Source organism: Rana temporaria, chromosome 3 (genome assembly GCF_905171775.1).
Source record: "Rana temporaria chromosome 3, aRanTem1.1, whole genome shotgun sequence".
NCBI classification, from domain to species: domain Eukaryota; kingdom Metazoa; phylum Chordata; class Amphibia; order Anura; family Ranidae; genus Rana; species Rana temporaria.
The window spans coordinates 488,728,304-488,741,603 of NC_053491.1; positions in this window are offsets into that span (position 1 = coordinate 488,728,304).

Below are 13,300 nucleotides of genomic sequence, written 5' to 3' on the forward strand. Positions count from 1 at the left end.
GGGTCTATGGGTCTGTCTCTCTATATATGATGGTCTATGGGTCTGTGTCTCTATATATGTGGGTCTATGGGTCTGTGTCTCTATATATGTGGGTCTATGGGTCTGTGTCTCTATATATGTGGGTCTATGGGTCTGTGTCTCTATATATGTGGGTCTATGGGTCTGTCTCTCTATATATGTGGGTCTATGGGTCTGTGTCTCTATATATGCGGGTCTATGGGTCTGTCTCTCTATATATGTGGGTCTATGGGTCTGTCTCTCTATATATGTGGGTCTATGGGTCTGTGTCTCTATATATGTGGGTCTATGGGTCTGTGTCTCTATATATGTGGGTCTATGGGTCTGTGTCTCTATATATGTGGGTCTATGGGTCTGTGTCTCTATATATGCGGGTCTAAAAGTCTGTGTCTCTATATATGTGGGTCTATGGGTCTGTGTCTCTATATATGCGGGTCTATGGGTCTGTGTCTCTATATATGTGGGTCTATGGGTCTGTGTCTTTATATATGTGGGTCTATGGGTCTGTGTCTCTATATATGTGGGTCTATGGGTCTGTGTCTCTATAGATGTGGGTCTATGGGTCTGTGTCTCTATATATGGGGGTCTATGGGTCTGTGTCTCTATAGATGTGGGTCTATGGGTCTGTGTCTCTATATATGTGGGTCTATGGGTCTGTCTCTCTATATATGCGGGTCTATGGGTCTGTGTCTCTATATATGTGAGTCTATGGGTCTGTGTCTCTATATATGGGGGTCTATGGGTCTGTGTCTCTATATATGTGGGTCTATGGGTCTGTGTCTCTATATATGTGGGTCTATGGGTCTGTGTCTCTATAGATGTGGGTCTATGGGTCTGTGTCTCTATATATGGGGGTCTATGGGTCTGTGTCTCTATATATGGGGGTCTATGGGTCTGTCTCTCTATATATGTGGGTCTATGGGTCTGTGTCTCTATATATGTGGGTCTATGGGTCTGTGTCTCTATAAATGTGGGTCTATGGGTCTGTCTCTCTATATATGATGGTCTATGGGTCTGTGTCTCTATATATGTGGGTCTATGGGTCTGTGTCTCTATATATGTGGGTCTATGGGTCTGTGTCTCTATATATGTGAGTCTATGGGTCTGTGTCTCTATATATGTGGGTCTATGGGTCTGTCTCTCTATATATGCAGGTCTATGGGTCTGTGTCTCTATATATGTGGGTCTATGGGTCTGTGTCTCTATATATGTGGGTCTATGGGTCTGTGTCTCTATATATGCGGGTCTATGGGTCTGTGTCTCTATATATGAGGGTCTATGGGTCTGTGTCTCTATATATGCGGGTCTATGGGTCTGTCTCTCTATATATGTGGGTCTATGGGTCTGTGTCTCTATATATGTGAGTCTATGTCTCTATATATGTGGGTCTATGGGTCTGTGTCTCTATATATGTGAGTCTATGGGTCTGTGTCTCTATATATGCGGGTCTATGGGTCTGTGTCTCTATATATGTGGGTCTATGGGTCTGTGTCTCTATATGATGGTCTATGGGTCTGTCTCTCTATATATGTGGGTCTATGGGTCTGTGTCTCTATATATGTAGGTCTATGGGTCTGTGTCTCTATATATGTGGGTCTATGGGTCTGTCTCTCTATATATGTGGGTCTATGGGTCTGTGTCTCTATATATGTGGGTCTATGGGTCTGTGTCTCTATATATGCGGGTCTATGGGTCTGTGTCTCTATATATGAGGGTCTATGGGTCTGTGTCTCTATATATGCGGGTCTATGGGTCTGTGTCTCTATATATGAGGGTCTATGGGTCTGTGTCTCTATATATGAGGGTCTATGGGTCTGTGTCTCTATATATGAGGGTCTATGGGTCTGTCTCTCTATATATGTGAGTCTATGGGTCTGTCTCTCTATATATGTGAGTCTATGGGTCTGTGTCTCTATATATGTGGGTCTATGGGTCTGTCTCTCTATATATGAGGGTCTATGGGTCTGTGTCTCTATATATGTGGGTCTATGGGTCTGTGTCTCTATATATGGGGGTCTATGGGTCTGTCTCTCTATATATGTGGGTCTATGGGTCTGTCTCTCTATATATGTGGGTCTATGGGTCTGTGTCTCTATATATGTGGGTCTATGGGTCTGTCTCTCTATATATGTGGGTCTATGGGTCTGTCTCTCTATATATGTGGGTCTATGGGTCTGTGTCTCTATATATGTAGGTCTATGGGTCTGTGTCTCTATATATGTGGGTCTATGGGTCTGTGTCTCTATATATGAGGGTCTATGGGTCTGTGTCTCTATATATGTGGGTCTATGGGTCTGTGTCTCTATATATGCGGGTCTATGGGTCTGTGTCTCTATATATGTGGGTCTATGGGTCTGTGTCTCTATATATGTGGGTCTATGGGTCTGTGTCTCTATATATGTGAGTCTATGGGTCTGTCTCTCTATATATGTGGGTCTATGGGTCTGTGTCTCTATATATGCGGGTCTATGGGTCTGTCTCTCTATATATGTGGGTCTATGGGTCTGTGTCTCTATATATGTAGGTCTATGGGTCTGTGTCTCTATATATGTGAGTCTATGGGTCTGTCTCTCTATATATGTGGGTCTATGGGTCTGTGTCTCTATATATGCGGGTCTATGGGTCTGTCTCTCTATATATGTGGGTCTATGGGTCTGTCTCTCTATATATGTGGGTCTATGGGTCTGTGTCTCTATATATGTGGGTCTATGGGTCTGTGTCTCTATATATGCGGGTCTATGGGTCTGTGTCTCTATATATGTGGGTCTATGTGTCTGTGTCTCTATATATGAGGGTCTATGGGTCTGTCTCTCTATATATGTGGGTCTATGGGTCTGTCTCTCTATATATGCGGGTCTATGGGTCTGTGTCTCTATATATGTGGGTCTATGGGTCTGTGTCTCTATATATGTGGGTCTATGGGTCTGTGTCTCTATATATGTGGGTCTATGGGTCTGTGTCTCTATATATGAGGGTCTATGGGTCTGTGTCTCTATATATGTGGGTCTATGGGTCTGTCTCTCTATATATGGGGGTCTATGGGTCTGTCTCTCTATATATGTGGGTCTATGGGTCTTTGTCTCTATATATGTGGGTCTATGGGTCTGTCTCTATATATGTGGGTCTATGGGTCTGTCTCTCTATATATGAGGGTCTATGGGTCTGTGTCTCTATATATGTGGGTCTATGGGTCTGTCTCTCTATATATGGGGGTCTATGGGTCTGTCTCTCTATATATGTGGGTCTATGGGTCTGTCTCTCTATATATGTGGGTCTATGGGTCTGTGTCTCTATATATGTGGGTCTATGGGTCTGTCTCTATATATGTGGGTCTATGGGTCTGTCTCTCTATATATGTGGGTCTATGGGTCTGTGTCTCTATATATGCGGGTCTATGGGTCTGTCTCTCTATAGATGTGGGTCTATGGGTCTGTCTCTCTATATATGAGGGTCTATGGGTCTGTGTCTCTATATATGTGGGTCTATGGGTCTGTGTCTCTATATATGTGGGTCTATGGGTCTGTGTCTCTATATATGCGGGTCTATGGGTCTGTGTCTCTATATATGCGGGTCTATGGGTCTGTGTCTCTATATATGAGGGTCTATGGGTCTCTGTCTCTATATATGAGGGTCTATGGGTCTCTGTCTCTATATATGTGGGTCTATGGGTCTGTGTCTCTATAGATGTGGGTCTATGGGTCTGTGTCTCTATATATGTGGGTCTATGGGTCTGTGTCTCTATATATGCGGGTCTATGGGTCTGTGTCTCTATATATGCGGGTCTTTGGGTCTGTGTCTCTATATATGGGGGTCTATGGGTCTGTCTCTCTATATATGTGGGTCTATGGGTCTGTGTCTCTATATATGTGGGTCTATGGGTCTGTGTCTCTATAGATGTGGGTCTATGGGTCTGTGTCTCTATATATGCGGGTCTAAAAGTCTGTGTCTCTATATATGTGGGTCTATGGGTCTGTGTCTCTATATATGCGGGTCTATGGGTCTGTGTCTCTATATATGCGGGTCTATGGGTCTGTGTCTCTATAAATGTGGGTCTATGGGTCTGTCTCTCTATATATGATGGTCTATGGGTCTGTGTCTCTATATATGTGGGTCTATGGGTCTGTGTCTCTATATATGTGGGTCTATGGGTCTGTGTCTCTATATATGTGGGTCTATGGGTCTGTGTCTCTATATATGTGGGTCTATGGGTCTGTCTCTCTATATATGTGGGTCTATGGGTCTGTGTCTCTATATATGCGGGTCTATGGGTCTGTCTCTCTATATATGTGGGTCTATGGGTCTGTCTCTCTATATATGTGGGTCTATGGGTCTGTGTCTCTATATATGTGGGTCTATGGGTCTGTGTCTCTATATATGTGGGTCTATGGGTCTGTGTCTCTATATATGTGGGTCTATGGCTCTGTGTCTCTATATATGCGGGTCTAAAAGTCTGTGTCTCTATATATGTGGGTCTATGGGTCTGTGTCTCTATATATGCGGGTCTAAAAGTCTGTGTCTCTATATATGTGGGTCTATGGGTCTGTGTCTTTATATATGTGGGTCTATGGGTCTGTGTCTCTATATATGTGGGTCTATGGGTCTGTGTCTCTATAGATGTGGGTCTATGGGTGTGTGTCTCTATATATGGGGGTCTATGGGTCTGTGTCTCTATAGATGTGGGTCTATGGGTCTGTGTCTCTATATATGTGGGTCTATGGGTCTGTCTCTCTATATATGCGGGTCTATGGGTCTGTGTCTCTATATATGTGAGTCTATGGGTCTGTGTCTCTATATATGGGGGTCTATGGGTCTGTGTCTCTATATATGTGGGTCTATGGGTCTGTGTCTCTATATATGTGGGTCTATGGGTCTGTGTCTCTATAGATGTGGGTCTATGGGTCTGTGTCTCTATATATGGGGGTCTTTGGGTCTGTGTCTCTATATATGGGGGTCTATGGGTCTGTGTCTCTATATATGTGGGTCTATGGGTCTGTGTCTCTATATATGTGGGTCTATGGGTCTGTGTCTCTATAAATGTGGGTCTATGGGTCTGTCTCTCTATATATGATGGTCTATGGGTCTGTGTCTCTATATATGTGGGTCTATGGGTCTGTGTCTCTATATATGTGGGTCTATGGGTCTGTGTCTCTATATATGTGGGTCTATGGGTCTGTGTCTCTATATATGTGGGTCTATGGGTCTGTCTCTCTATATATGCGGGTCTATGGGTCTGTGTCTCTATATATGTGGGTCTATGGGTCTGTGTCTCTATATATGTGGGTCTATGGGTCTGTGTCTCTATATATGCGGGTCTATGGGTCTGTGTCTCTATATATGATGGTCTATGGGTCTGTGTCTCTATATATGCGGGTCTATGGGTCTGTCTCTCTATATATGTGGGTCTATGGGTCTGTGTCTCTATATATGTGAGTCTATGTCTCTATATATGTGGGTCTATGGGTCTGTGTCTCTATATATGTGAGTCTATGGGTCTGTGTCTCTATATATGCGGGTCTATGGGTCTGTGTCTCTATATATGTGGGTCTATGGGTCTGTGTCTCTATATGATGGTCTATGGGTCTGTCTCTCTATATATGTGGGTCTATGGGTCTGTGTCTCTATATATGTAGGTCTATGGGTCTGTGTCTCTATATATGTGGGTCTATGGGTCTGTCTCTCTATATATGTGGGTCTATGGGTCTGTGTCTCTATATATGTGGGTCTATGGGTCTGTGTCTCTATATATGCGGGTCTATGGGTCTGTGTCTCTATATATGAGGGTCTATGGGTCTGTGTCTCTATATATGCGGGTCTATGGGTCTGTGTCTCTATATATGAGGGTCTATGGGTCTGTGTCTCTATATATGAGGGTCTATGGGTCTGTGTCTCTATATATGAGGGTCTATGGGTCTGTCTCTCTATATATGTGAGTCTATGGGTCTGTCTCTCTATATATGTGAGTCTATGGGTCTGTGTCTCTATATATGTGGGTCTATGGGTCTGTCTCTCTATATATGAGGGTCTATGGGTCCGTGTCTCTATATATGTGGGTCTATGGGTCTGTGTCTCTATATATGGGGGTCTATGGGTCTGTCTCTCTATATATGTGGGTCTATGGGTCTGTCTCTCTATATATGTGGGTCTATGGGTCTGTGTCTCTATATATGTGGGTCTATGGGTCTGTCTCTCTATATATGTGGGTCTATGGGTCTGTCTCTCTATATATGTGGGTCTATGGGTCTGTGTCTCTATATATGTAGGTCTATGGGTCTGTGTCTCTATATATGTGGGTCTATGGGTCTGTGTCTCTATATATGAGGGTCTATGGGTCTGTGTCTCTATATATGTGGGTCTATGGGTCTGTGTCTCTATATATGCGGGTCTATGGGTCTGTGTCTCTATATATGTGGGTCTATGGGTCTGTGTCTCTATATATGTGGGTCTATGGGTCTGTGTCTCTATATATGTGAGTCTATGGGTCTGTCTCTCTATATATGTGGGTCTATGGGTCTGTGTCTCTATATATGCGGGTCTATGGGTCTGTCTCTCTATATATGTGGGTCTATGGGTCTGTGTCTCTATATATGTAGGTCTATGGGTCTGTGTCTCTATATATGTGAGTCTATGGGTCTGTCTCTCTATATATGTGGGTCTATGGGTCTGTGTCTCTATATATGCGGGTCTATGGGTCTGTCTCTCTATATATGTGGGTCTATGGGTCTGTCTCTCTATATATGTGGGTCTATGGGTCTGTGTCTCTATATATGTGGGTCTATGGGTCTGTGTCTCTATATATGTGGGTCTATGGGTCTGTGTCTCTATATATGTGGGTCTATGGGTCTGTGTCTCTATATATGTGGGTCTATGGGTCTGTGTCTCTATATATGTGGGTCTATGGGTCTGTGTCTCTATATATGGGGGTCTATGGGTCTGTGTCTCTATATATGTGGGTCTATGGGTCTGTCTCTCTATATATGCGGGTCTATGGGTCTGTGTCTCTATATATGTGAGTCTATGGGTCTGTGTCTCTATATATGGGGGTCTATGGGTCTGTGTCTCTATATATGCGGGTCTATGGGTCTGTGTCTCTATATATGCGGGTCTATGGGTCTGTCTCTCTATATATGCGGGTCTATGGGTCTGTGTCTCTATATATGCGGGTCTATGGGTCTGTGTCTCTATATATGTGAGTCTATGGGTCTGTGTCTCTATATATGCGGGTCTATGGGTCTGTGTCTCTATATATGCGGGTCTATGGGTCTGTGTCTCTATATATGTGAGTCTATGGGTCTGTGTCTCTATATATGTGGGTCTATGGGTCTGTGTCTCTATATATGCGGGTCTATGGGTCTGTGTCTCTATATATGTGGGTCTATGGGTCTGTGTCTCTATATATGTGGGTCTATGGGTCTGTCTCTCTATATATGTGAGTCTATGGGTCTGTGTCTCTATATATGTGGGTCTATGGGTCTGTGTCTCTATATATGCGGGTCTATGGGTCTGTCTCTCTATATATGCGGGTCTATGGGTCTGTCTCTCTATATATGTGGGTCTATGGGTCTGTGTCTCTATATATGTGGGTCTATGGGTCTGTGTCTCTATATATGCGGGTCTATGGGTCTGTGTCTCTATATATGTGGGTCTATGGGTCTATCTCTATATATGTGGGTCTATGGGTCTGTCTCTCTATATATGTGGGTCTATGGGTCTGTGTCTCTATATATGCGAGTCTATGGGTCTGTCTCTCTATATATGTGGGTCTATGGGTCTGTGTCTCTATATATGCGAGTCTATGGGTCTGTCTCTCTATATATGTGGGTCTATGGGTCTGTGTCTCTATATGTGGGTCTATGGGTCTGTGTCTCTATATATGCGGGTCTATGGGTCTGTGTCTATATATATGGGGGTCTATGGGTCTGTCTCTCTATATATGTTGGTCTATGGGTCTGTGTCTCTATATATGCGGGTCTATGGGTCTGTCTCTCTATATATGTGAGTCTATGGGTCTGTGTCTCTATATATGTGGGTCTATGGGTCTGTGTCTCTATATATGCGGGTCTATGGGTCTGTGTCTATATATATGGGGGTCTATGGGCCTGTCTCTCTATATATGTTGGTCTATGGGTCTGTGTCTCTATATATGCGGGTCTATGGGTCTGTCTCTCTATATATGTGGGTCTATGTGTCTGTGTCTCTATATATGAGGGTCTATGGGTCTGTCTCTCTATATATGTGGGTCTATGGGTCTGTCTCTCTATATATGCGGGTCTATGGGTCTGTGTCTCTATATATGTGGGTCTATGGGTCTGTGTCTCTATATATGTGGGTCTATGGGTCTGTGTCTCTATATATGTGGGTCTATGGGTCTGTGTCTCTATATATGAGGGTCTATGGGTCTGTGTCTCTATATATGTGGGTCTATGGGTCTGTCTCTCTATATATGGGGGTCTATGGGTCTGTCTCTCTATATATGTGGGTCTATGGGTCTTTGTCTCTATATATGTGGGTCTATGGGTCTGTCTCTATATATGTGGGTCTATGGGTCCGTCTGTCTCTCTATATATGAGGGTCTATGGGTCTGTGTCTCTATATATGTGGGTCTATGGGTCTGTCTCTCTATATATGGGGGTCTATGGGTCTGTCTCTCTATATATGTGGGTCTATGGGTCTGTCTCTCTATATATGTGGGTCTATGGGTCTGTGTCTCTATATATGTGGGTCTATGGGTCTGTCTCTATATATGTGGGTCTATGGGTCTGTCTCTCTATATATGTGGGTCTATGGGTCTGTGTCTCTATATATGCGGGTCTATGGGTCTGTCTCTCTATAGATGTGGGTCTATGGGTCTGTCTCTCTATATATGAGGGTCTATGGGTCTGTGTCTCTATATATGTGGGTCTATGGGTCTGTGTCTCTATATATGTGGGTCTATGGGTCTGTGTCTCTATATATGCGGGTCTATGGGTCTGTGTCTCTATATATGCGGGTCTATGGGTCTGTGTCTCTATATATGAGGGTCTATGGGTCTGTGTCTCTATATATGAGGGTCTATGGGTCTCTGTCTCTATATATGTGGGTCTATGGGTCTGTGTCTCTATAGATGTGGGTCTATGGGTCTGTGTCTCTATATATGTGGGTCTATGGGTCTGTGTCTCTATATATGCGGGTCTATGGGTCTGTGTCTCTATATATGCGGGTCTTTGGGTCTGTGTCTCTATATATGGGGGTCTATGGGTCTGTCTCTCTATATATGTGGGTCTATAGGTCTGTGTCTCTATATATGTGGGTCTATGGGTCTGTGTCTCTATAGATGTGGGTCTATGGGTCTGTGTCTCTATATATGCGGGTCTAAAAGTCTGTGTCTCTATATATGTGGGTCTATGGGTCTGTGTCTCTATATATGCGGGTATATGGGTCTGTGTCTCTATATATGCGGGTCTATGGGTCTGTGTCTCTATAAATGTGGGTCTATGGGTCTGTCTCTCTATATATGATGGTCTATGGGTCTGTGTCTCTATATATGTGGGTCTATGGGTCTGTGTCTCTATATATGTGGGTCTATGGGTCTGTGTCTCTATATATGTGGGTCTATGGGTCTGTGTCTCTATATATGTGGGTCTATGGGTCTGTCTCTCTATATATGTGGGTCTATGGGTCTGTGTCTCTATATATGCGGGTCTATGGGTCTGTCTCTCTATATATGTGGGTCTATGGGTCTGTCTCTCTATATATGTGGGTCTATGGGTCTGTGTCTCTATATATGTGGGTCTATGGGTCTGTGTCTCTATATATGTGGGTCTATGGGTCTGTGTCTCTATATATGTGGGTCTATGGCTCTGTGTCTCTATATATGCGGGTCTAAAAGTCTGTGTCTCTATATATGTGGGTCTATGGGTCTGTGTCTCTATATATGCGGGTCTAAAAGTCTGTGTCTCTATATATGTGGGTCTATGGGTCTGTGTCTTTATATATGTGGGTCTATGGGTCTGTGTCTCTATATATGTGGGTCTATGGGTCTGTGTCTCTATAGATGTGGGTCTATGGGTCTGTGTCTCTATATATGGGGGTCTATGGGTCTGTGTCTCTATAGATGTGGGTCTATGGGTCTGTGTCTCTATATATGTGGGTCTATGGGTCTGTCTCTCTATATATGCGGGTCTATGGGTCTGTGTCTCTATATATGTGAGTCTATGGGTCTGTGTCTCTATATATGGGGGTCTATGGGTCTGTGTCTCTATATATGTGGGTCTATGGGTCTGTGTCTCTATATATGTGGGTCTATGGGTCTGTGTCTCTATAGATGTGGGTCTATGGGTCTGTGTCTCTATATATGGGGGTCTTTGGGTCTGTGTCTCTATATATGGGGGTCTATGGGTCTGTCTCTCTATATATGTGGGTCTATGGGTCTGTGTCTCTATATATGTGGGTCTATGGGTCTGTGTCTCTATATATGTGGGTCTATGGGTCTGTCTCTCTATATATGATGGTCTATGGGTCTGTGTCTCTATATATGTGGGTCTATGGGTCTGTGTCTCTATATATGTGGGTCTATGGGTCTGTGTCTCTATATATGTGAGTCTATGGGTCTGTGTCTCTATATATGTGGGTCTATGGGTCTGTCTCTCTATATATGCAGGTCTATGGGTCTGTGTCTCTATATATGTGGGTCTATGGGTCTGTGTCTCTATATATGTGGGTCTATGGGTCTGTGTCTCTATATATGCGGGTCTATGGGTCTGTGTCTCTATATATGATGGTCTATGGGTCTGTGTCTCTATATATGCGGGTCTATGGGTCTGTCTCTCTATATATGTGGGTCTATGGGTCTGTGTCTCTATATATGTGAGTCTATGTCTCTATATATGTGGGTCTATGGGTCTGTGTCTCTATATATGTGAGTCTATGGGTCTGTGTCTCTATATATGCGGGTCTATGGGTCTGTGTCTCTATATATGTGGGTCTATGGGTCTGTGTCTCTATATGATGGTCTATGGGTCTGTCTCTCTATATATGTGGGTCTATGGGTCTGTGTCTCTATATATGTAGGTCTATGGGTCTGTGTCTCTATATATGTGGGTCTATGGGTCTGTCTCTCTATATATGTGGGTCTATGGGTCTGTGTCTCTATATATGTGGGTCTATGGGTCTGTGTCTCTATATATGCGGGTCTATGGGTCTGTGTCTCTATATATGAGGGTCTATGGGTCTGTGTCTCTATATATGCGGGTCTATGGGTCTGTGTCTCTATATATGAGGGTCTATGGGTCTGTGTCTCTATATATGAGGGTCTATGGGTCTGTGTCTCTATATATGAGGGTCTATGGGTCTGTCTCTCTATATATGTGAGTCTATGGGTCTGTCTCTCTATATATGTGAGTCTATGGGTCTGTGTCTCTATATATGTGGGTCTATGGGTCTGTCTCTCTATATATGAGGGTCTATGGGTCCGTGTCTCTATATATGTGGGTCTATGGGTCTGTGTCTCTATATATGGGGGTCTATGGGTCTGTCTCTCTATATATGTGGGTCTATGGGTCTGTCTCTCTATATATGTGGGTCTATGGGTCTGTGTCTCTATATATGTGGGTCTATGGGTCTGTCTCTCTATATATGTGGGTCTATGGGTCTGTCTCTCTATATATGTGGGTCTATGGGTCTGTGTCTCTATATATGTAGGTCTATGGGTCTGTGTCTCTATATATGTGGGTCTATGGGTCTGTGTCTCTATATATGAGGGTCTATGGGTCTGTGTCTCTATATATGTGGGTCTATGGGTCTGTGTCTCTATATATGCGGGTCTATGGGTCTGTGTCTCTATATATGTGGGTCTATGGGTCTGTGTCTCTATATATGTGGGTCTATGGGTCTGTGTCTCTATATATGTGAGTCTATGGGTCTGTCTCTCTATATATGTGGGTCTATGGGTCTGTGTCTCTATATATGCGGGTCTATGGGTCTGTCTCTCTATATATGTGGGTCTATGGGTCTGTGTCTCTATATATGTAGGTCTATGGGTCTGTGTCTCTATATATGTGAGTCTATGGGTCTGTCTCTCTATATATGTGGGTCTATGGGTCTGTGTCTCTATATATGCGGGTCTATGGGTCTGTCTCTCTATATATGTGGGTCTATGGGTCTGTCTCTCTATATATGGGGGTCTATGGGTCTGTGTCTCTATATATGTGGGTCTATGGGTCTGTCTCTCTATATATGCGGGTCTATGGGTCTGTGTCTCTATATATGTGAGTCTATGGGTCTGTGTCTCTATATATGGGGGTCTATGGGTCTGTGTCTCTATATATGTGGGTCTATGGGTCTGTGTCACTATATATGTGGGTCTATGGGTCTGTGTCTCTATAGATGTGGGTCTATGGGTCTGTGTCTCTATATATGGGGGTCTTTGGGTCTGTGTCTCTATATATGGGGGTCTATGGGTCTGTGTCTCTATATATGTGGGTCTATGGGTCTGTGTCTCTATAAATGTGGGTCTATGGGTCTGTCTCTCTATATATGATGGTCTATGGGTCTGTGTCTCTATATATGTGGGTCTATGGGTCTGTGTCTCTATATATGTGGGTCTATGGGTCTGTCTCTCTATATATGTGGGTCTATGGGTCTGTGTCTCTATATATGTGGGTCTATGGGTCTGTGTCTCTATATATGTGGGTCTATGGGTCTGTGTCTCTATATATGTGGGTCTATGGGTCTGTGTCTCTATATATGTGGGTCTATGGGTCTGTCTCTCTATATATGGGGGTCTATGGGTCTGTCTCTCTATATATGTGGGTCTATGGGTCTGTGTCTCTATATATGAGGGTCTATGGGTCTGTGTCTCTATATATGTGGGTCTATGGGTCTGTGTCTCTATATATGTGAGTCTATGGGTCTGTCTCTCTATATATGTGGGTCTGTGTCTCTATATATGTGGGTCTATGGGTCTGTCTCTCTATATATGCGGGTCTATGGGTCTGTCTCTCTATATATGTGGGTCTATGGGTCTGTCTCTCTATATATGTGGGTCTGTGTCTCTATATATGTGAGTCTATGGGTCAGTGTCTCTATATATGTGGGTCTATGGGTCAGTGTCTCTATATATGTGGGTCTATGGGTCTGTGTCTCTATATATGTGAGTCTATGGGTCTGTGTCTCTATATATGAGGGTCTATGGGTCTGTGTCTCTATATATGTGGGTCTATGGGTCTGTGTCTCTATATATGTGGGTCTATGGGTCTGTGTCTCTATAGATGTGAGTCTATAAGTCTGTGTCTCTATATATGTGGGT